Source organism: Tachysurus fulvidraco, chromosome 19 (assembly GCF_022655615.1).
Source record: "Tachysurus fulvidraco isolate hzauxx_2018 chromosome 19, HZAU_PFXX_2.0, whole genome shotgun sequence".
NCBI classification, from domain to species: domain Eukaryota; kingdom Metazoa; phylum Chordata; class Actinopteri; order Siluriformes; family Bagridae; genus Tachysurus; species Tachysurus fulvidraco.
Window position 1 is genome coordinate 427,705 of NC_062536.1, and position 23,725 is coordinate 451,429.

Genomic DNA, 23,725 nt, shown 5'->3' on the forward strand with positions numbered 1-23,725 from the left:
TTCGGCATTTAATTTGCACTCGATGGGGAGGTTGCTTTGTAGTTCCAACTTTAACAAAGCCAAGACTTCTCAGACAAAAGCAGCAAATTGATCCCAGTTAATATAATGGAACAGGTTTGACAGACGCTGCACTTATAAGCAAGAGGACTCAATCAGAGAGCAAGATGCCACACAGTTTGATTTGATCACTGAACCTGGCACCCTATTTTCGGCATTGAACTTTCACTGGGGCAGGCGCAGTGTAGTCCGAAATGCTGGCCTTGAAGAATTCCACACTGGATTTTAGTGTTTTAGCCACAGTTTATGTGCCACCCAACCTGCTTGCTTTTGACTGGTCTCTGCTTCAACCAAACCTTATATCGAAACTCATCTGGTTTACAAAAAAAAGAAAAGAAATGAATTGTGCTGTTTTTGTGTTAAAATAGGAAATAGACTGAACTCTTGAAGCCAGCTGATCGTCTTCAATAAAATGAACTGTATCTGCACCTGTCACTCGGAAAACTGTGATCGATCACACTTCGCTGACAAAAGAAGCAAATTGATCCTAATTCTTTTAATTGAACAGGTTTGACCACAGCAGCACTGCCATGCCGCAAGACTCAATCAGAGAGCAAGATGCCACACGGGTTAATTTTCGACATTTAACTTGCACTCCATGGGGAGGTTGCATTGTAGTTCCAACTGTAACAAAGCCAAGACTTCTCTGACAAAAGCAGCAAATTGATCCTAGTTAATATAATGGAACAGGTTTGAAAGAAGCTGCACTGCCAAGCAAGAAGACTCAATCATAGAGCAAGATGCCACACGGATTGATTTGATCACTGACCCTGGCACCCTATTTTCGGCATTGAACTTGCACTCGATGGGGAGGTTGCTTTGTAGTTCCAACTGTAACAAAGCCAAGACTTCTCAGACAAAAACAGCAAATTGATCCCAGTTAATATAATGGAACAGGTTTGACAGACGCTGCACTGCTAAGCCAGAAGACTCAATCAGAGAGCAAGATGCCACACAGTTTGATTTGATCACTGAACCTGGCACCCTATTTTCGGCATTGAACTTGCACTCGATGGGGAGGTTGCTTTGTAGTTCCAACTGTAACAAAGCCAAGACTTCTCAGACAAAAGCAGCAAATTGATCCCAGTTAATATAATGGAACAGGTTTGACAGACGCTGCACTGCTAAGCCATAAGACTCAATCAGAGAGCAAGATGCCACACAGTTTGATTTGATCACTGAACCTGGCACCCTATTTTCGGCATTGAACTTTCACTGGGGCAGGCGCAGTGTAGTCCGAAATGCTGGCCTTGAAAAATTCCCCACTGGATTTCAGTGTTTTAGCCACAGTTTATGTGCCACCCAACCTGCTTGCTTTTGACTGGTCTCTGCTTCAACCAAACCTTATATCGAAACTCATCTGGTTTACAAAAAAAAGAAAAGAAATGAATTGTGCTGTTTTTGTGTTAAAATAGGAAATAGACTGAACTCTTGAAGCCAGCTGATCGTCTTCAATAAAATGAACTGTATCTGCACCTGTCACTCGGAAAACTGTGATCGATCACACTTCGCTGACAAAAGAAGCAAATTGATCCTAATTCTTTTAATTGAACAGGTTTGACCACAGCAGCACTGCCATGCCGCAAGACTCAATCAGAGAGCAAGATGCCACACGGGTTAATTTGATCACTGAACCTGGCACCCTATTTTCAGCATATAACTTGCACTGGGGCAAGTGCAGTCTAGTCCCAGTTGCCCGCAGCCTTCAACCTTCAGGACAGGTGTTCCTCGTTAGTATAGTGGACAGTATCTCCGCCTGTCACGCGGAAGACCGGGGTTCGATTCCCCGACGGGGAGACTGCTTTTCCACCCAGTTCCAACTCTAAGAAGGCCGAGACGTCTTGGACAGAAGTGCCACTGCTCTCAACTTGCCTGAGTTGATTCCTCGATGGGAATTGATTTGATCCCTTATCCTGACACCCTATTTTCGGCATTTAACTTGCACTCGATGGGGAGGATGCTTTGTAGTTCCAACTGTAACAAAGCCAAGACTTCAGTGACAAAAGCAGCAAATTGATCCTAGTTAATATAATGGAACAGGTTTGACAGAAGCAGCACTGTCAAGCAAGAAGACTCACTCAGAGAGCAAGATACCACACAGGTTGATTTGATTCTTTAACCTGGCACCCTATTTTCGGCATTTACTTCATAGTTCCAACTGTAACAAACCAAAGAATTCTCTGACAAAAGCAGCAAATTGATCCTAGTCAATATAATGGAACAGGTTTGACAGAAGCTGCACTTATAAGCCAGAAGACTCAATCAGAGAGCAAGATACCACACAGTTTGATTTGATCACTGAACCTGGCACCCTATTTTTGGCATTTGCTTTGTAGTTCCAACTGTAACAAAGCCAAGACTTCTCTGACAAAAGCAGCAAATTGATTTAGTTAATATAATGGAATAGGTTTGACAGAAGTAGCATTGCCAAGCAAGAGGACTCAATCAGAGAGCAAGATGCCACACAGATTGATTTGATCCCTTACCCTGGCACCCTATTTTCGACATTTAACTTGCACTCCATGGGGAGGTTGCATTGTAGTTCCAACTGTAACAAAGCCAAGACTTCTCAGACAAAAGCAGCAAATTGATCCCAGTTAATATAATGGAACAGGTTTGACAGACGCTGCACTGCTAAGCCAGAGGACTCAATCAGAGAGCAAGATGCCACACAGTTTGATTTGATCACTGACCCTGGCACCCTATTTTCGGCATTGAACTTGCACTCGATGGGGAGGTTGCTTTGTAGTTCCAACTGTAACAAAGCCAAGACTTCTCAGACAAAAACAGCAAATTGATCCCAGTTAATATAATGGAACAGGTTTGACAGACGCTGCACTGCTAAGCCATAAGACTCAATCAGAGAGCAAGATGCCACACAGTTTGATTTGATCACTGAACCTGGCACCCTATTTTCGGCATTGAACTTTCACTGGGGCAGGCGCAGTGTAGTCCGAAATGCTGGCCTTGAAAAATTCCCCACTGGATTTCAGTGTTTTAGCCACAGTTTATGTGCCACCCAACCTGCTTGCTTTTGACTGGTCTCTGCTTCAACCAAACCTTATATCGAAACTCATCTGGTTTACAAAAAAAAAGAAAAGAAATGAATTGTGCTGTTTTTGTGTTAAAATAGGAAATAGACTGAACTCTTGAAGCCAGCTGATCGTCTTCAATAAAATGAACTGTATCTGCACCTGTCACTCGGAAAACTGTGATCGATCACACTTCGCTGACAAAAGCAGCAAATTCATCCTAATTATTTTAATTGAACAGGTTTGACCAAAGCAGCACTGCCATGCCGCAAGACTCAATCAGAGAGCAAGATGCCACACGGGTTAATTTGATCACTGAACCTGGCACCCTATTGTCAGCATATAACTTGCACTGGGGCAAGTGCAGTCTAGTCCCAGTTGCCCGCAGCCTTCAACCTTCAAGACAGGTGTTCCTCGTTAGTATAGTGGACAGTATCTCCGCCTGTCACGCGGAAGACCGGGGTTCGATTCTCCGACGGGGAGACTGCTTTTCCACCCAGTTCCAACTCTAAGAAGGCCGAGACGTCTTGGACAGAAGTGCCACTGCTCTCAACTTGCCTGAGTTGATTCCTCGATGGGATTTGATTTGATCCCTTATCCTGACACCCTATTTTCGGCATTTAACTTGCACTCGATGGGGAGGATGCTTTGTAGTTCCAACTGTAACAAAGCCAAGACTTCAGTGACAAAAGCAGCAAATTGATCCCAGTTAATATAATAGAACAGGTTTGACAGACGCTGCACTGCTAAGCCAGAGGACTCAATCAGAGAGCAAGATGCCACACAGTTTGATTTGATCACTGACCCTGGCACCCTATTTTCGGCATTGAACTTGCACTCGATGGGGAGGTTGCTTTGTAGTTCCAACTGTAACAAAGCCAAGACTTCTCAGACAAAAACAGCAAATTGATCCCAGTTAATATAATGGAACAGGTTTGACAGACGCTGCACTGCTAAGCCAGAAGACTCAATCAGAGAGCAAGATGCCACACAGTTTGATTTGATCACTGAACCTGGCACCCTATTTTCGGCATTGAACTTGCACTCGATGGGGAGGTTGCTTTGTAGTTCCAACTGTAACAAAGCCAAGACTTCTCAGACAAAAGCAGCAAATTGATCCCAGTTAATATAATGGAACAGGTTTGACAGACGCTGCACTGCTAAGCCATAAGACTCAATCAGAGAGCAAGATGCCACACAGTTTGATTTGATCACTGAACCTGGCACCCTATTTTCGGCATTGAACTTTCACTGGGGCAGGCGCAGTGTAGTCCGAAATGCTGGCCTTGAAAAATTCCCCACTGGATTTCAGTGTTTTAGCCACAGTTTATGTGCCACCCAACCTGCTTGCTTTTGACTGGTCTCTGCTTCAACCAAACCTTATATCGAAACTCATCTGGTTTACAAAAAAAAGAAAAGAAATTAATTGTGCTGTTTTTGTGTTAAAATAGGAAATAGACTGAACTCTTGAAGCCAGCTGATCGTCTTCAATAAAATGAACTGTATCTGCACCTGTCACTCGGAAAACTGTGATCGATCACACTTCGCTGACAAAAGAAGCAAATTGATCCTAATTATTTTAATTGAACAGGTTTGACCACAGCAGCACTGCCATGCCGCAAGACTCAATCAGAGAGCAAGATGCCACACGGGTTAATTTGATCACTGAACCTGGCACCCTATTTTCAGCATATAACTTGCACTGGGGCAAGTGCAGTCTAGTCCCAGTTGCCCGCAGCCTTCAACCTTCAGGACAGGTGTTCCTCGTTAGTATAGTGGACAGTATCTCTGCCTGTCACGCGGAAGACCGGGGTTCGATTCCCCGACGGGGAGACTGCTTTTCCACCCAGTTCCAACTCTAAGAAGGCCGAGACGTCTTGGACAGAAGTGCCACTGCTCTCAACTTGCCTGAGTTGATTCCTCGATGGGAATTGATTTGATCCCTTATCCTGACACCCTATTTTCGGCATTTAACTTGCACTCGATGGGGAGGATGCTTTGTAGTTCCAACTGTAACAAAGCCAAGACTTCAGTGAGAAAAGCAGCAAATTGATCCTAGTTAATATAATGGAACAGGTTTGACAGAAGCAGCACTGTCAAGCAAGAAGACTCACTCAGAGAGCAAGATACCACACAGGTTGATTTGATTCTTTAACCTGGCACCCTATTTTCGGCATTTACTTCATAGTTCCAACTGTAACAAACCAAAGAATTCTCTGACAAAAGCAGCAAATTGATCCTAGTCAATATAATGGAACAGGTTTGACAGAAGCTGCACTTATAAGCCAGAAGACTCAATCAGAGAGCAAGATACCACACAGTTTGATTTGATCACTGAACCTGGCACCCTATTTTTGGCATTTGCTTTGTAGTTCCAACTGTAACAAAGCCAAGACTTCTCTGACAAAAGTAGCAAATTGATTTAGTTAATATAATGGAATAGGTTTGACAGAAGTAGCATTGCCAAGCAAGAGGACTCAATCAGAGAGCAAGATGCCACACAGATTGATTTGATCCCTTACCCTGGCACCCTATTTTCGACATTTAACTTGCACTCCATGGGGAGGTTGCATTGTAGTTCCAACTGTAACAAAGCCAAGACTTCTCAGACAAAAGCAGCAAATTGATCCCAGTTAATATAATGGAACAGGTTTGACAGACGCTGCACTGCTAAGCCAGAGGACTCAATCAGAGAGCAAGATGCCACACAGTTTGATTTGATCACTGAACCTGGCACCCTATTTTCGGCATTGAACTTGCACTCGATGGGGAGGTTGCTTTGTAGTTCCAACTGTAACAAAGCCAAGACGTCTCAGACAAAAGCAGCAAATTGATCCCAGTTAATATAATGGAACAGGTTTGACAGACGCTGCACTGCTAAGCCATAAGACTCAATCAGAGAGCAAGATGCCACACAGTTTGATTTGATCACTGAACCTGGCACCCTATTTTCGGCATTGAACTTTCACTGGGGCAGGCGCAGTGTAGTCCGAAATGCTGGCCTTGAAAAATTCCCCACTGGATTTCAGTGTTTTAGCCACAGTTTATGTGCCACCCAACCTGCTTGCTTTTGACTGGTCTCTGCTTCAACCAAACCTTATATCGAAACTCATCTGGTTTACAAAAAAAAGAAAAGAAATGAATTGTGCTGTTTTTGTGTTAAAATAGGAAATAGACTGAACTCTTGAAGCCAGCTGATCGTCTTCAATAAAATGAACTGTATCTGCACCTGTCACTCGGAAAACTGTGATCGATCACACTTCGCTGACAAAAGCAGCAAATTGATCCTAATTATTTTAATTGAACAGGTTTGACCAAAGCAGCACTGCCATGCCGCAAGACTCAATCAGAGAGCAAGATGCCATACGGGTTAATTTGATCACTGAACCTGGCACCCTATTTTCAGCATATGACTTGCACTGGGGCAAGTGCAGTCTAGTCCCAGTTGCCCGCAGCCTTCAACCTTCAGGACAGATGTTCCTCGTTAGTATAGTGGACAGTATCTCCGCCTGTCACGCGGAAGACCGGGGTTCGATTCCCCGACGGGGAGACTGCTTTTCCACCCAGTTCCAACTCTAAGAAGGCCGAGACGTCTTGGACAGAAGTGCCACTGCTCTCAACTTGCCTGAGTTGATTCCTCGATGGGAATTGATTTGATCCCTTATCCTGACACCCTATTTTCGGCATTTAACTTGCACTCGATGGGGAGGATGCTTTGTAGTTCCAACTGTAACAAAGCCAAGACTTCAGTGACAAAAGCAGCAAATTGATCCTAGTTAATATACTGGAACAGGTTTGACAGAAGCAGCACTGTCAAGCAAGAAGACTCACTCAGAGAGCAAGATACCACACAGGTTGATTTGATTCTTTAACCTGGCACCCTATTTTCGGCATTTACTTCATAGTTCCAACTGTAACAAACCAAAGAATTCTCTGACAAAAGCAGCAAATTGATCCTAGTCAATATAATGGAACAGGTTTGACAGAAGCTGCACTTATAAGCCAGAAGACTCAATCAGAGAGCAAGATACCACACAGTTTGATTTGATCACTGAACCTGGCACCCTATTTTTGGCATTTGCTTTGTAGTTCCAACTGTAACAAAGCCAAGACTTCTCTGACAAAAGCAGCAAATTGATTTAGTTAATATAATGGAATAGGTTTGACAGAAGTAGCATTGCCAAGCAAGAGGACTCAATCAGAGAGCAAGATGCCACACAGATTGATTTGATCCCTTACCCTGGCACCCTATTTTCGACATTTAACTTGCACTCCATGGGGAGGTTGCATTGTAGTTCCAACTGTAACAAAGCCAAGACTTCTCAGACAAAAGCAGCAAATTGATCCCAGTTAATATAATGGAACAGGTTTGACAGACGCTGCACTGCTAAGCCAGAGGACTCAATCAGAGAGCAAGATGCCACACAGTTTGATTTGATCACTGAACCTGGCACCCTATTTTCGGCATTGAACTTGCACTCGATGGGGAGGTTGCTTTGTAGTTCCAACTGTAACAAAGCCAAGACTTCTCAGACAAAAACAGCAAATTGATCCCAGTTAATATAATGGAACAGGTTTGACAGACGCTGCACTGCTAAGCCATAAGACTCAATCAGAGAGCAAGATGCCACACAGTTTGATTTGATCACTGAACCTGGCACCCTATTTTCGGCATTGAACTTTCACTGGGGCAGGCGCAGTGTAGTCCGAAATGCTGGCCTTGAAAAATTCCCCACTGGATTTCAGTGTTTTAGCCACAGTTTATGTGCCACCCAACCTGCTTGCTTTTGACTGGTCTCTGCTTCAACCAAACCTTATATCGAAACTCATCTGGTTTACAAAAAAAAAGAAAAGAAATGAATTGTGCTGTTTTTGTGTTAAAATAGGAAATAGACTGAACTCTTGAAGCCAGCTGATCGTCTTCAATAAAATGAACTGTATCTGCACCTGTCACTCGGAAAACTGTGATCGATCACACTTCGCTGACAAAAGCAGCAAATTGATCCTAATTATTTTAATTGAACAGGTTTGACCAAAGCAGCACTGCCATGCCGCAAGACTCAATCAGAGAGCAAGATGCCACACGGGTTAATTTGATCACTGAACCTGGCACCCTATTGTCAGCATATAACTTGCACTGGGGCAAGTGCAGTCTAGTCCCAGTTGCCCGCAGCCTTCAACCTTCAAGACAGGTGTTCCTCGTTAGTATAGTGGACAGTATCTCCGCCTGTCACGCGGAAGACCGGGGTTCGATTCTCCGACGGGGAGACTGCTTTTCCACCCAGTTCCAACTCTAAGAAGGCCGAGACGTCTTGGACAGAAGTGCCACTGCTCTCAACTTGCCTGAGTTGATTCCTCGATGGGATTTGATTTGATCCCTTATCCTGACACCCTATTTTCGGCATTTAACTTGCACTCGATGGGGAGGATGCTTTGTAGTTCCAACTGTAACAAAGCCAAGACTTCAGTGACAAAAGCAGCAAATTGATCCCAGTTAATATAATGGAACAGGTTTGACAGACGCTGCACTGCTAAGCCAGAGGACTCAATCAGAGAGCAAGATGCCACACAGTTTGATTTGATCACTGACCCTGGCACCCTATTTTCGGCATTGAACTTGCACTCGATGGGGAGGTTGCTTTGTAGTTCCAACTGTAACAAAGCCAAGACTTCTCAGACAAAAACAGCAAATTGATCCCAGTTAATATAATGGAACAGGTTTGACAGACGCTGCACTGCTAAGCCAGAAGACTCAATCAGAGAGCAAGATGCCACACAGTTTGATTTGATCACTGAACCTGGCACCCTATTTTCGGCATTGAACTTGCACTCGATGGGGAGGTTGCTTTGTAGTTCCAACTGTAACAAAGCCAAGACTTCTCAGACAAAAGCAGCAAATTGATCCCAGTTAATATAATGGAACAGGTTTGACAGACGCTGCACTGCTAAGCCATAAGACTCAATCAGAGAGCAAGATGCCACACAGTTTGATTTGATCACTGAACCTGGCACCCTATTTTCGGCATTGAACTTTCACTGGGGCAGGCGCAGTGTAGTCCGAAATGCTGGCCTTGAAAAATTCCCCACTGGATTTCAGTGTTTTAGCCACAGTTTATGTGCCACCCAACCTGCTTGCTTTTGACTGGTCTCTGCTTCAACCAAACCTTATATCGAAACTCATCTGGTTTACAAAAAAAAGAAAAGAAATGAATAGTGCTGTTTTTGTGTTAAAATAGGAAATAGACTGAACTCTTGAAGCCAGCTGATCGTCTTCAATAAAATGAACTGTATCTGCACCTGTCACTCGGAAAACTGTGATCGATCACACTTCGCTGACAAAAGAAGCAAATTGATCCTAATTATTTTAATTGAACAGGTTTGACCACAGCAGCACTGCCATGCCGCAAGACTCAATCAGAGAGCAAGATGCCACACGGGTTAATTTGATCACTGAACCTGGCACCCTATTTTCAGCATATAACTTGCACTGGGGCAAGTGCAGTCTAGTCCCAGTTGCCCGCAGCCTTCAACCTTCAGGACAGGTGTTCCTCATTAGTATAGTGGACAGTATCTCTGCCTGTCACGCGGAAGACCGGGGTTCGATTCCCCGACGGGGAGACTGCTTTTCCACCCAGTTCCAACTCTAAGAAGGCCGAGACGTCTTGGACAGAAGTGCCACTGCTCTCAACTTGCCTGAGTTGATTCCTCGATGGGAATTGATTTGATCCCTTATCCTGACACCCTATTTTCGGCATTTAACTTGCACTCGATGGGGAGGATGCTTTGTAGTTCCAACTGTAACAAAGCCAAGACTTCAGTGAGAAAAGCAGCAAATTGATCCTAGTTAATATAATGGAACAGGTTTGACAGAAGCAGCACTGTCAAGCAAGAAGACTCACTCAGAGAGCAAGATACCACACAGGTTGATTTGATTCTTTAACCTGGCACCCTATTTTCGGCATTTACTTCATAGTTCCAACTGTAACAAACCAAAGAATTCTCTGACAAAAGCAGCAAATTGATCCTAGTCAATATAATGGAACAGGTTTGACAGAAGCTGCACTTATAAGCCAGAAGACTCAATCAGAGAGCAAGATACCACACAGTTTGATTTGATCACTGAACCTGGCACCCTATTTTTGGCATTTGCTTTGTAGTTCCAACTGTAACAAAGCCAAGACTTCTCTGACAAAAGTAGCAAATTGATTTAGTTAATATAATGGAATAGGTTTGACAGAAGTAGCATTGCCAAGCAAGAGGACTCAATCAGAGAGCAAGATGCCACACAGATTGATTTGATCCCTTACCCTGGCACCCTATTTTCGACATTTAACTTGCACTCCATGGGGAGGTTGCATTGTAGTTCCAACTGTAACAAAGCCAAGACTTCTCAGACAAAAGCAGCAAATTGATCCCAGTTAATATAATGGAACAGGTTTGACAGACGCTGCACTGCTAAGCCAGAGGACTCAATCAGAGAGCAAGATGCCACACAGTTTGATTTGATCACTGAACCTGGCACCCTATTTTCGGCATTGAACTTGCACTCGATGGGGAGGTTGCTTTGTAGTTCCAACTGTAACAAAGCCAAGACTTCTCAGACAAAAGCAGCAAATTGATCCCAGTTAATATAATGGAACAGGTTTGACAGACGCTGCACTGCTAAGCCATAAGACTCAATCAGAGAGCAAGATGCCACACAGTTTGATTTGATCACTGAACCTGGCACCCTATTTTCGGCATTGAACTTTCACTGGGGCAGGCGCAGTGTAGTCCGAAATGCTGGCCTTGAAAAATTCCCCACTGGATTTCAGTGTTTTAGCCACAGTTTATGTGCCACCCAACCTGCTTGCTTTTGACTGGTCTCTGCTTCAACCAAACCTTATATCGAAACTCATCTGGTTTACAAAAAAAAAAGAAAAGAAATGAATTGTGCTGTTTTTGTGTTAAAATAGGAAATAGACTGAACTCTTGAAGCCAGCTGATCGTCTTCAATAAAATGAACTGTATCTGCACCTGTCACTCGGAAAACTGTGATCGATCACACTTCGCTGACAAAAGCAGCAAATTCATCCTAATTATTTTAATTGAACAGGTTTGACCAAAGCAGCACTGCCATGCCGCAAGACTCAATCAGAGAGCAAGATGCCACACGGGTTAATTTGATCACTGAACCTGGCACCCTATTGTCAGCATATAACTTGCACTGGGGCAAGTGCAGTCTAGTCCCAGTTGCCCGCAGCCTTCAACCTTCAAGACAGGTGTTCCTCGTTAGTATAGTGGACAGTATCTCCGCCTGTCACGCGGAAGACCGGGGTTCGATTCCCCGACGGGGAGACTGCTTTTCCACCCAGTTCCAACTCTAAGAAGGCCGAGACGTCTTGGACAGAAGTGCCACTGCTCTCAACTTGCCTGAGTTGATTCCTCGATGGGATTTGATTTGATCCCTTATCCTGACACCCTATTTTCGGCATTGAACTTGCACTCGATGGGTAGGTTGCTTTGTAGTTCCAACTGTAACAAAGCCAAGACTTCAGTGACAAAAGCAGCAAATTGATCCCAGTTAATATAATGGAACAGGTTTGACAGACGCTGCACTGCTAAGCCAGAGGACTCAATCAGAGAGCAAGATGCCACACAGTTTGATTTGATCACTGACCCTGGCACCCTATTTTCGGCATTGAACTTGCACTCGATGGGGAGGTTGCTTTGTAGTTCCAACTGTAACAAAGCCAAGACTTCTCAGACAAAAACAGCAAATTGATCCCAGTTAATATAATGGAACAGGTTTGACAGACGCTGCACTGCTAAGCCAGAAGACTCAATCAGAGAGCAAGATGCCACACAGTTTGATTTGATCACTGAACCTGGCACCCTATTTTCGGCATTGAACTTGCACTCGATGGGGAGGTTGCTTTGTAGTTCCAACTGTAACAAAGCCAAGACTTCTCAGACAAAAGCAGCAAATTGATCCCAGTTAATATAATGGAACAGGTTTGACAGACGCTGCACTGCTAAGCCATAAGACTCAATCAGAGAGCAAGATGCCACACAGTTTGATTTGATCACTGAACCTGGCACCCTATTTTCGGCATTGAACTTTCACTGGGGCAGGCGCAGTGTAGTCCGAAATGCTGGCCTTGAAAAATTCCCCACTGGATTTCAGTGTTTTAGCCACAGTTTATGTGCCACCCAACCTGCTTGCTTTTGACTGGTCTCTGCTTCAACCAAACCTTATATCGAAACTCATCTGGTTTACAAAAAAAAGAAAAGAAATGAATTGTGCTGTTTTTGTGTTAAAATAGGAAATAGACTGAACTCTTGAAGCCAGCTGATCGTCTTCAATAAAATGAACTGTATCTGCACCTGTCACTCGGAAAACTGTGATCGATCACACTTCGCTGACAAAAGCAGCAAATTGATCCTAATTATTTTAATTGAACAGGTTTGACCAAAGCAGCACTGCCATGCCGCAAGACTCAATCAGAGAGCAAGATGCCACACGGGTTAATTTGATCACTGAACCTGGCACCCTATTTTCAGCATATAACTTGCACTAGGGCAAGTGCAGTCTAGTCCCAGTTGCCCGCAGCCTTCAACCTTTAGGACAGGTGTTCCTCGTTAGTATAGTGGACAGTATCTCCGCCTGTCACGCGGAAGACCGGGGTTCGATTCCCCGACGGGGAGACTGCTTTTCCACCCAGTTCCAACTCTAAGAAGGCCGAGACGTCTTGGACAGAAGTGCCACTGCTCTCAACTTGCCTGAGTTGATTCCTCGATGGGAATTGATTTGATCCCTTATCCTGACACCCTATTTTCGGCATTTAACTTGCTCTCGATGGGGAGGTTGCATTGTAGTTCCAACTGTAACAAAGCCAAGACTTCTCAGACAAAAGCAGCAAATTGATCCCAGTTAATATAATGGAACAGGTTTGACAGAAGCAGCACTGTCAAGCAAGAAGACTCACCCAGAGAGCAAGATACCACACAGGTTGATTTGATTCTTTAACCTGGCACCCTATTTTCGGCATTTACTTCATAGTTCCAACTGTAACAAAGCAAAGAATTCTCTGACAAAAGCAGCAAATATATCCTAGTCAATATAATGGAACAGGTTTGACAGAAGCTGCACTTATAAGCCAGAAGACTCAATCAGAGAGCAAGATACCACACAGTTTGATTTGATCACTGAACCTGGCACCCTTATTTCGGCATTTGCTTTGTAGTTCCAACTGTAACAAAGCCAAGACTTCTCAGACAAAAGCAGCAAATTGATTTAGTTAATATAATGGAATAAGTTTGACAGAAGTAGCATTGCCAAGCAAGAGGACTCAATCAGAGAGCAAGATGCCACACAGATTGATTTGATCCCTTACCCTGGCACCCTATTTTCGGCATTGAACTTGCACTCCATGGGGAGGTTGCATTGTAGTTCCAACTGTAACAAAGCCAAGACTTCTCAGACAAAAGCAGCAAATTGATCCCAGTTAATATAATGGAACAGGTTTGATAGACGCTGCACTGCTAAGCCATAAGACTCAATCAGAGAGCAAGATGCCACACAGTTTGATTTGATCACTGAACCTGGCACCCTATTTTCGGCATTGAACTTGCACTCGATGGGGAGGTTGCTTTGTAGTTCAAACTGTAACAAAGCCAAGACTTCTCGGACAAAAGCAGCAAATTGATCCTAGATAATATAATGGAACAGGTTTGACAGAAGCTGCACTGCTAAGCCAGAAGACTCAATCAGAGTGCAACTTGCCTCAACTTGCCTGCGGAAGACAGTGTTTTGATTCCTCGATGGGGAGGTTGCTTTGTAGTGCCAACTGTAACAAAGCCAAGACTTCTCTGACAAAAGCAGTAAATTGATTTAGTTAATATAATGGAATAGGTTTGACAGAAGTAGCATTGCCAAGCAAGAGGACTCAATCAGAGAGCAAGATGCCACACAGATTGATTTGATCCCTTACCCTGGCACCCTATTTTCGACATTTAACTTGCACTCCATGGGGAGGTTGCATTGTAGTTCCAACTGTAACAAAGCCAAGACTTCTCAGACAAAAGCAGCAAATTGATCCCAGTTAATATAATGGAACAGGTTTGACAGACGCTGCACTGCTAAGCCATAAGACTCAATCAGAGAGCAAGATGCCACACAGTTTGATTTGATCACTGAACCTGGCACCCTATTTTCGGCATTGAACTTTCACTGGGGCAGGCACAGTGTAGTCCGAAATGCTGGCCTTGAAAAATTCCCCACTGGATTTCAGTGTTTTAGCCACAGTTTATGTGCCACCCAACCTGCTTGCTTTTGACTGGTCTCTGCTTCAACCAAACCTTATATCGAAACTCATCTGGTTTACAAAAAAAAGAAAAGAAATGAATTGTGCTGTTTTTGTGTTAAAATAGGAAATAGACTGAACTCTTGAAGCCAGCTGATCGTCTTCAATAAAATGAACTGTATCTGCACCTGTCACTCGGAAAACTGTGATCGATCACACTTCGCTGACAAAAGCAGCAAATTGATCCTAATTCTTTTAATTGAACAGGTTTGACCACAGCAGCACTGCCATGCCGCAAGACTCAATCAGAGAGCAAGATGCCACACGGGTTAATTTGATCACTGAACCTGGCACCCTATTTTCAGCATATAACTTGCACTGGGGCAAGTGCAGTCTAGTCCCAGTTGCCCGCAGCCTTCAACCTTCAGGACAGGTGTTCCTCGTTAGTATAGTGGACAGTATCTCCGCCTGTCACGCGGAAGACCGGGGTTCGATTCCCCGACGGGGAGACTGCTTTTCCACCCAGTTCCAACTCTAAGAAGGCCGAGACGTCTTGGACAGAAGTGCCACTGCTCTCAACTTGCCTGAGTTGATTCCTCGATGGGAATTGATTTGATCCCTTATCCTGACACCCTATTTTCGGCATTTAACTTGCACTCGATGGGGAGGATGCTTTGTAGTTCCACTGTAACAAAGCCAAGACTTCAGTGACAAAAGCAGCAAATTGATCCTAGTTAATATAATGGAACAGGTTTAACAGAAGCAGCACTGTCAAGCAAGAAGACTCATTCAGAGAGCAAGATACCACACAGGTTGATTTGATTCTTTAACCTGGCACCCTATTTTCGGCATTTACTTCATAGTTCCAACTGTAACAAACCAAAGAATTCTCTGACAAAAGCAGCAAATTGATCCTAGTCAATATAATGGAACAGGTTTGACAGAAGCTGCACTTATAAGCCAGAAGACTCAATCAGAGAGCAAGATACCACACAGTTTGATTTGATCACTGAACCTGGCACCCTATTTTTGGCATTTGCTTTGTAGTTCCAACTGTAACAAAGCCAAGACTTCTCTGACAAAAGTAGCAAATTGATTTAGTTAATATAATGGAATAGGTTTGACAGAAGTAGCATTGCCAAGCAAGAGGACTCAATCAGAGAGCAAGATGCCACACAGATTGATTTGATCCCTTAGCCTGGCACCCTATTTTCGACATTTAACTTGCACTCCATGGGGAGGTTGCATTGTAGTTCCAACTGTAACAAAGCCAAGACTTCTCAGACAAAAGCAGCAAATTGATCCCAGTTAATATAATGGAACAGGTTTGACAGACGCTGCACTGCTAAGCCAGAGGACTCAATCAGAGAGCAAGATGCCACACAGTTTGATTTGATCACTGAACCTGGCACCCTATTTTCGGCATTGAACTTGCACTCGATGGGGAGGTTGCTTTGTAGTTCCAACTGTAACAAAGCCAAGACGTCTCAGACAAAAGCAGCAAATTGATCCCAGTTAATATAATGGAACAGGTTTGACAGACGCTGCACTGCTAAGCCATAAGACTCAATCAGAGAGCAAGATGCCACACAGTTTGATTTGATCACTGAACCTGGCACCCTATTTTCGGCATTGAACTTTCACTGGGGCAGGCGCAGTGTAGTCCGAAATGCTGGCCTTGAAAAATTCCCCACTGGATTTCAGTGTTTTAGCCACAGTTTATGTGCCACCCAACCTGCTTGCTTTTGACTGGTCTCTGCTTCAACCAAACCTTATATCGAAACTCATCTGGTTTACAAAAAAAAGAAAAGAAATGAATTGTGCTGTTTTTGTGTTAAAATAGGAAATAGACTGAACTCTTAAGACAGCTGATCGTCTTCAATAAAATGAACTGTATCTGCACCTGTCACTCGGAAAACTGTGATCGATCACACTTCGCTGACAAAAGCAGCAAATTGATCCTAATTATTTTAATTGAACAGGTTTGACCAAAGCAGCACTGCCATGCCGCAAGACTCAATCAGAGAGCAAGATGCCATACGGGTTAATTTGATCACTGAACCTGGCACACTATTTTCAGCATATGACTTGCACTGGGGCAAGTGCAGTCTAGTCCCAGTTGCCCGCAGCCTTCAACCTTCAGGACAGATGTTCCTCGTTAGTATAGTGGACAGTATCTCCGCCTTTCACGCGGAAGACCGGGGTTCGATTCCCCAACGGGATGACTGCTTTTCCACCCATTTCCAACTCTAAGAAGGCCGAGACGTCTTGGACAGAAGTGCCACTGCTCTCAACTTGCCTGCGGAAGACCATGTGTTGATTCCTCGATGGGAATTGATTTGATCCCTTATCCTGACACCCTATTTTCGGCATTTAACTTGCACTCGATGGGGAGGATGCTTTGTAGTTCCAACTGTAACAAAGCCAAGACTTCAGTGACAAAAGCAGCAAATTGATCCTAGTTAATATAATGGAACAGGTTTGACAGAAGCTGCACTGCTAAGCCAGAAGACTCAATCAGAGAGCAAGATGCCACACAGATTGATTTGATCCCTTACCCTGGCACCCTATTTTCGACATTTAACTTGCACTCCATAGGGAGGTTGCATTGTAGTTCCAACTGTAACAAAGCAAAGACTTCTCAGACAAAAGCAGCAAATTGATCCCAGTTAATATAATGGAACAGGTTTGACAGACGCTGCACTGCTAAGCCAGAGGACTCAATCAGAGAGCAAGATGCCACACAGTTTGATTTGATCACTGACCCTGGCACCCTATTTTCGGCATTGAACTTGCACTCGATGGGGAGGTTGCTTTGTAGTTCCAACTGTAACAAAGCCAAGACTTCTCAGACAAAAACAGCAAATTGATCCCAGTTAATATAATGGAACAGGTTTGACAGACGCTGCACTGCTAAGCCAGAAGACTCAATCAGAGAGCAAGATGCCACACAGTTTGATTTAATCACTGAACCTGGCACCCTATTTTCGGCATTGAACTTGCACTCGATGGGGAGGTTGCTTTGTAGTTCCAACTGTAACAAAGCCAAGACTTCTCAGACAAAAGCAGCAAATTGATCCCAGTTAATATAATGGAACAGGTTTGACAGACGCTGCACTGCTAAGCCAGAGGACTCAATCAGAGAGCAAGATGCCACACAGTTTGATTTGATCACTGACCCTGGCACCCTATTTTCGGCATTGAACTTGCACTCGATGGGGAGGTTGCTTTGTAGTTCCAACTGTAACAAAGCCAAGACTTCTCAGACAAAAACAGCAAATTGATCCCAGTTAATATAATGGAACAGGTTTGACAGAAGCAGCACTGTCAAGCAAGAAGACTCACTCAGAGAGCAAGATACCACACAGGTTGATTTGATTCTTTAACCTGGCACCCTATTTTCGGCATTTACTTCATAGTTCCAACTGTAACAAAGCCAAGACTTCTCTGACAAAAGCAGCAAATTGATCCTAGTTAATATAATGGAACAGGTTTGACAGAAGCTGCACTTATAAGCCAGAAGACTCAATCAGAGAGCAAGATACCACACAGTTTGATTTGATCACTGAACCTGGCACCCTATTTTCGGCATTTGCTTTGTAGTTCAAACTGTAACAAAGCCAAGACTTCTCGGACAAAAGCAGCAAATTGATCCTAGATAATATAATGGAACAGGTTTGACAGAAGCTGCACTGCTAAGCCAGAAGACTCAATCAGAGTGCAACTTGCCTCAACTTGCCTGCGGAAGACAGTGTTTTGATTCCTCGATGGGGAGGTTGCTTTGTAGTACCAACTGTAACAAAGCCAAGACTTCTCTGACAAAAGCAGTAAATTGATTTAGTTAATATAATGGAATAGGTTTGACAGAAGTAGCATTGCCAAGCAAGAGGACTCAATCAGAGAGCAAGATGCCACACAGATTGATTTGATCCCTTACCCTGGCACCCTATTTTCGACATTTAACTTGCACTCGATGGGGAGGTTGCTTTGTAGTTCCAACTGTAACAAAGCCAAGACTTCTCAGACAAAAACAGCAAATTGATCCCAGTTAATATAATGGAACTGGTTTGACAGACGCTGCACTGCTAAGCCAGAGGACTCAATCAGAGAGCAAGATGCCACACAGTTTGATTTGATCACTGACCCTGGCACCCTATTTTCGGCATTGAACTTGCACTCGATGGGGAGGTTGCTTTGTAGTTCCAACTGTAACAAAGCCAAGACTTCTCAGACAAAAACAGCAAATTGATCCCAGTTAATATAATGGAACAGGTTTGACAGACGCTGCACTGCTAAGCCATAAGACTCAATCAGAGAGCAAGATGCCACACAGTTTGATTTGATCACTGAACCTGGCACCCTATTTTCGGCATTGAACTTTCACTGGGGCAGGCGCAGTGTAGTCCGAAATGCTGGCCTTGAAAAATTCCCCACTGGATTTCAGTGTTTTAGCCACAGTTTATGTGCCACCCAACCTGCTTGCTTTTGACTGGTCTCTGCTTCAACCAAACCTTATATCGAAACTCATCTGGTTTACAAAAAAAAGAAAAGAAATGAATTGTGCTGTTTTTGTGTTAAAATAGGAAATAGACTGAACTCTTGAAGCCAGCTGATCGTCTTCAATAAAATGAACTGTATCTGCACCTGTCACTCGGAAAACTGTGATCGATCACACTTCGCTGACAAAAGAAGCAAATTGATCCTAATTCTTTTAATTGAACAGGTTTGACCACAGCAGCACTGCCATGCCGCAAGACTCAATCAGAGAGCAAGATGCCACACGGGTTAATTTGATCACTGAACCTGGCACCCTATTTTCAGCATATAACTTGCACTGGGGCAAGTGCAGTCTAGTCCCAGTTGCCCGCAGCCTTCAACCTTCAGGACAGGTGTTCCTCGTTAGTATAGTGGACAGTATCTCCGCCTGTCACGCGGAAGACCGGGGTTCGATTCCCCGACAGGGACACTGCTTTTCCACCCAGTTCCAACTCTAAGAAGGCCGAGACGTCTTGGACAGAAGTGCCACTGCTCTCAACTTGCCTGAGTTGATTCCTCGATGGGAATTGATTTGATCCCTTATCCTGACACCCTATTTTCGGCATTTAACTTGCACTCGATGGGGAGGATGCTTTGTAGTTCCAACTGTAACAAAGCCAAGACTTCAGTGACAAAAGCAGCAAATTGATCCTAGTTAATATAATGGAACAGGTTTGACAGAAGCAGCACTGTCAAGCAAGAAGACTCACTCAGAGAGCAAGATACCACACAGGTTGATTTGATTCTTTAACCTGGCACCCTATTTTCGGCATTTACTTCATAGTTCCAACTGTAACAAACCAAAGAATTCTCTGACAAAAGCAGCAAATTGATCCTAGTCAATATAATGGAACAGGTTTGACAGAAGCTGCACTTATAAGCCAGAAGACTCAATCAGAGAGCAAGATACCACACAGTTTGATTTGATCACTGAACCTGGCACCCTATTTTTGGCATTTGCTTTGTAGTTCCAACTGTAACAAAGCCAAGACTTCTCTGACAAAAGTAGCAAATTGATTTAGTTAATATAATGGAATAGGTTTGACAGAAGTAGCATTGCCAAGCAAGAGGACTCAATCAGAGAGCAAGATGCCACACAGATTGATTTGATCCCTTAGCCTGGCACCCTATTTTCGACATTTAACTTGCACTCCATGGGGAGGTTGCATTGTAGTTCCAACTGTAACAAAGCCAAGACTTCTCAGACAAAAGCAGCAAATTGATCCCAGTTAATATAATGGAACAGGTTTGACAGACGCTGCACTGCTAAGCCAGAGGACTCAATCAGAGAGCAAGATGCCACACAGTTTGATTTGATCACTGAACCTGGCACCCTATTTTCGGCATTGAACTTGCACTCGATGGGGAGGTTGCTTTGTAGTTCCAACTGTAACAAAGCCAAGACGTCTCAGACAAAAGCAGCAAATTGATCCCAGTTAATATAATGGAACAGGTTTGACAGACGCTGCACTGCTAAGCCATAAGACTCAATCAGAGAGCAAGATGCCACACAGTTTGATTTGATCACTGAACCTGGCACCCTATTTTCGGCATTGAACTTTCACTGGGGCAGGCGCAGTGTAGTCCGAAATGCTGGCCTTGAAAAATTCCCCACTGGATTTCAGTGTTTTAGCCACAGTTTATGTGCCACCCAACCTGCTTGCTTTTGACTGGTCTCTGCTTCAACCAAACCTTATATCGAAACTCATCTGGTTTACAAAAAAAAGAAAAGAAATGAATTGTGCTGTTTTTGTGTTAAAATAGGAAATAGACTGAACTCTTAAAGCCAGCTGATCGTCTTCAATAAAATGAACTGTATCTGCACCTGTCACTCGGAAAACTGTGATCGATCACACTTCGCTGACAAAAGCAGCAAATTGATCCTAATTATTTTAATTGAACAGGTTTGACCAAAGCAGCACTGCCATGCCGCAAGACTCAATCAGAGAGCAAGATGCCATACGGGTTAATTTGATCACTGAACCTGGCACCCTATTTTCAGCATATGACTTGCACTGGGGCAAGTGCAGTCTAGTCCCAGTTGCCCGCAGCCTTCAACCTTCAGGACAGATGTTCCTCGTTAGTATAGTGGACAGTATCTCCGCCTTTCACGCGGAAGACCGGGGTTCGATTCCCCAACGGGAAGACTGCTTTTCCACCCATTTCCAACTCTAAGAAGGCCGAGACGTCTTGGACAGAAGTGCCTCTGCTCTCAACTTGCCTGCGGAAGACCATGTGTTGATTCCTCGATGGGAATTGATTTGATCCCTTATCCTGACACCCTATTTTCGGCATTTAACTTGCACTCGATGGGGAGGATGCTTTGTAGTTCCAACTGTAACAAAGCCAAGACTTCAGTGACAAAAGCAGCAAATTGATCCTAGTTAATATAATGGAACAGGTTTGACAGAAGCTGCACTGCTAAGCCAGAAGACTCAATCAGAGAGCAAGATGCCACACAGATTGATTTGATCCCTTACCCTGGCACCCTATTTTCGACATTTAACTTGCACTCCATAGGGAGGTTGCATTGTAGTTCCAACTGTAACAAAGCAAAGACTTCTCAGACAAAAGCAGCAAATTGATCCCAGTTAATATAATGGAACAGGTTTGACAGACGCTGCACTGCTAAGCCAGAGGACTCAATCAGAGAGCAAGATGCCACACAGTTTGATTTGATCACTGACCCTGGCACCCTATTTTCGGCATTGAACTTTCACTCGATGGGGAGGTTGCTTTGTAGTTCCAACTGTAACAAAGCCAAGACTTCTCAGACAAAAACAGCAAATTGATCCCAGTTAATATAATGGAACAGGTTTGACAGACGCTGCACTGCTAAGCCAGAAGACTCAATCAGAGAGCAAGATGCCACACAGTTTGATTTAATCACTGAACCTGGCACCCTATTTTCGGCATTGAACTTGCACTCGATGGGGAGGTTGCTTTGTAGTTCCAACTGTAACAAAGCCAAGACTTCTCAGACAAAAGCAGCAAATTGATCCCAGTTAATATAATGGAACAGGTTTGACAGACGCTGCACTGCTAAGCCAGAGGACTCAATCAGAGAGCAAGATGCCACACAGTTTGATTTGATCACTGACCCTGGCACCCTATTTTCGGCATTGAACTTGCACTCGATGGGGAGGTTGCTTTGTAGTTCCAACTGTAACAAAGCCAAGACTTCTCAGACAAAAACAGCAAATTGATCCCAGTTAATATAATGGAACAGGTTTGACAGAAGCAGCACTGTCAAGCAAGAAGACTCACTCAGAGAGCAAGATACCACACAGGTTGATTTGATTCTTTAACCTGGCACCCTATTTTCGGCATTTACTTCATAGTTCCAACTGTAACAAAGCCAAGACTTCTCTGACAAAAGCAGCAAATTGATCCTAGTTAATATAATGGAACAGGTTTGACAGAAGCTGCACTTATAAGCCAGAAGACTCACTCAGAGAGCAAGATACCACACAGGTTGATTTGATTCTTTAACCTGGCACCCTATTTTCGGCATTTACTTCATAGTTCCAACTGTAACAAACCAAAGAATTCTCTGACAAAAGCAGCAAATTGATCCTAGTCAATATAATGGAACAGGTTTGACAGAAGCTGCACTTATAAGCCAGAAGACTCAATCAGAGAGCAAGGTACCACACAGTTTGATTTGATCACTGAACCTGGCACCCTATTTTTGGCATTTGCTTTGTAGTTCCAACTGTAACAAAGCCAAGACTTCTCTGACAAAAGTAGCAAATTGATTTAGTTAATATAATGGAATAGGTTTGACAGACATAGCATTGCCAAGCAAGAGGACTCAATCAGAGAGCAAGATGCCACACAGATTGATTTGATCCCTTACCCTGGCACCCTATTTTCGACATTTAACTTGCACTCCATGGGGAGGTTGCATTGTAGTTCCAACTGTAACAAAGCCAAGACTTCTCAGACAAAAGCAGCAAATTGATCCCAGTTAATATAATGGAACAGGTTTGACAGACGCTGCACTGCTAAGCCAGAGGACTCAATCAGAGAGCAAGATGCCACACAGTTTGATTTGATCACTGACCCTGGCACCCTATTTTCGGCATTGAACTTGCACTCGATGGGGAGGTTGCTTTGTAGTTCCAACTGTAACAAAGCCAAGACTTCTCAGACAAAAACAGCAAATTGATCCCAGTTAATATAATGGAACAGGTTTGACAGACGCTGCACTGCTAAGCCAGAAGACTCAATCAGAGAGCAAGATGCCACACAGTTTGATTTGATCACTGAACCTGGCACCCTATTTTCGGCATTGAACTTTCACTGGGGCAGGCGCAGTGTAGTCCGAAATGCTGGCCTTGAAAAATTCCCCACTGGATTTCAGTGTTTTAGCCACAGTTTATGTGCCACCCAACCTGCTTGCTTTTGACTGGTCTCTGCTTCAACCAAACCTTATATCGAAACTCATCTGGTTTACAAAAAAAAGAAAAGAAATGAATTGTGCTGTTTTTGTGTTAAAAAAGGAAATAGACTGAACTCTTGAAGCCAGCTGATCGTCTTCAATAAAATGAACTGTATCTGCACCTGTCACTCGGAAAACTGTGATCGATCACACTTCGCTGACAAAAGCAGCAAATTCATCCTAATTATTTTAATTGAACAGGTTTGACCAAAGCAGCACTGCCATGCCGCAAGACTCAATCAGAGAGCAAGATGCCACACGGGTTAATTTGATCACTGAACCTGGCACCCTATTTTCAGCATATGACTTGCACTGGGGCAAGTGCAGTCTAGTCCCAGTTGCCCGCAGCCTTCAACCTTCAGGACAGATGT

The 23,725-nt window shown here is 43.8% G+C and overlaps 8 non-coding genes across 8 annotated transcripts; all 8 read left to right on the forward strand.

The window, feature by feature from the left end:
- The first annotated feature begins 1,782 nt into the window (after positions 1–1,782).
- Positions 1,783–1,854, forward strand: trnad-guc. Its single transcript has one exon. It is a non-coding gene; the product is annotated as a tRNA-Asp (tRNA).
- A 1,646-nt stretch (positions 1,855–3,500) lies between these two features.
- Positions 3,501–3,572, forward strand: trnad-guc. The gene has a single exon. It is a non-coding gene; the product is annotated as a tRNA-Asp (tRNA).
- A 1,278-nt stretch (positions 3,573–4,850) lies between these two features.
- Positions 4,851–4,922, forward strand: trnad-guc. The gene has a single exon. It is a non-coding gene; the product is annotated as a tRNA-Asp (tRNA).
- Positions 4,923–6,567: 1,645 nt separating this feature from the next.
- Positions 6,568–6,639, forward strand: trnad-guc. Its single transcript has one exon. It is a non-coding gene; the product is annotated as a tRNA-Asp (tRNA).
- A 1,646-nt stretch (positions 6,640–8,285) lies between these two features.
- Positions 8,286–8,357, forward strand: trnad-guc. The gene has a single exon. It is a non-coding gene; the product is annotated as a tRNA-Asp (tRNA).
- A 2,997-nt stretch (positions 8,358–11,354) lies between these two features.
- On the forward strand, positions 11,355–11,426 carry trnad-guc. Its single transcript has one exon. It is a non-coding gene; the product is annotated as a tRNA-Asp (tRNA).
- Positions 11,427–12,704: 1,278 nt separating this feature from the next.
- trnad-guc lies at positions 12,705–12,776 on the forward strand. Its single transcript has one exon. It is a non-coding gene; the product is annotated as a tRNA-Asp (tRNA).
- Positions 12,777–14,811: 2,035 nt separating this feature from the next.
- Positions 14,812–14,883, forward strand: trnad-guc. The gene has a single exon. It is a non-coding gene; the product is annotated as a tRNA-Asp (tRNA).
- Positions 14,884–23,725: the final 8,842 nt, after the last annotated feature.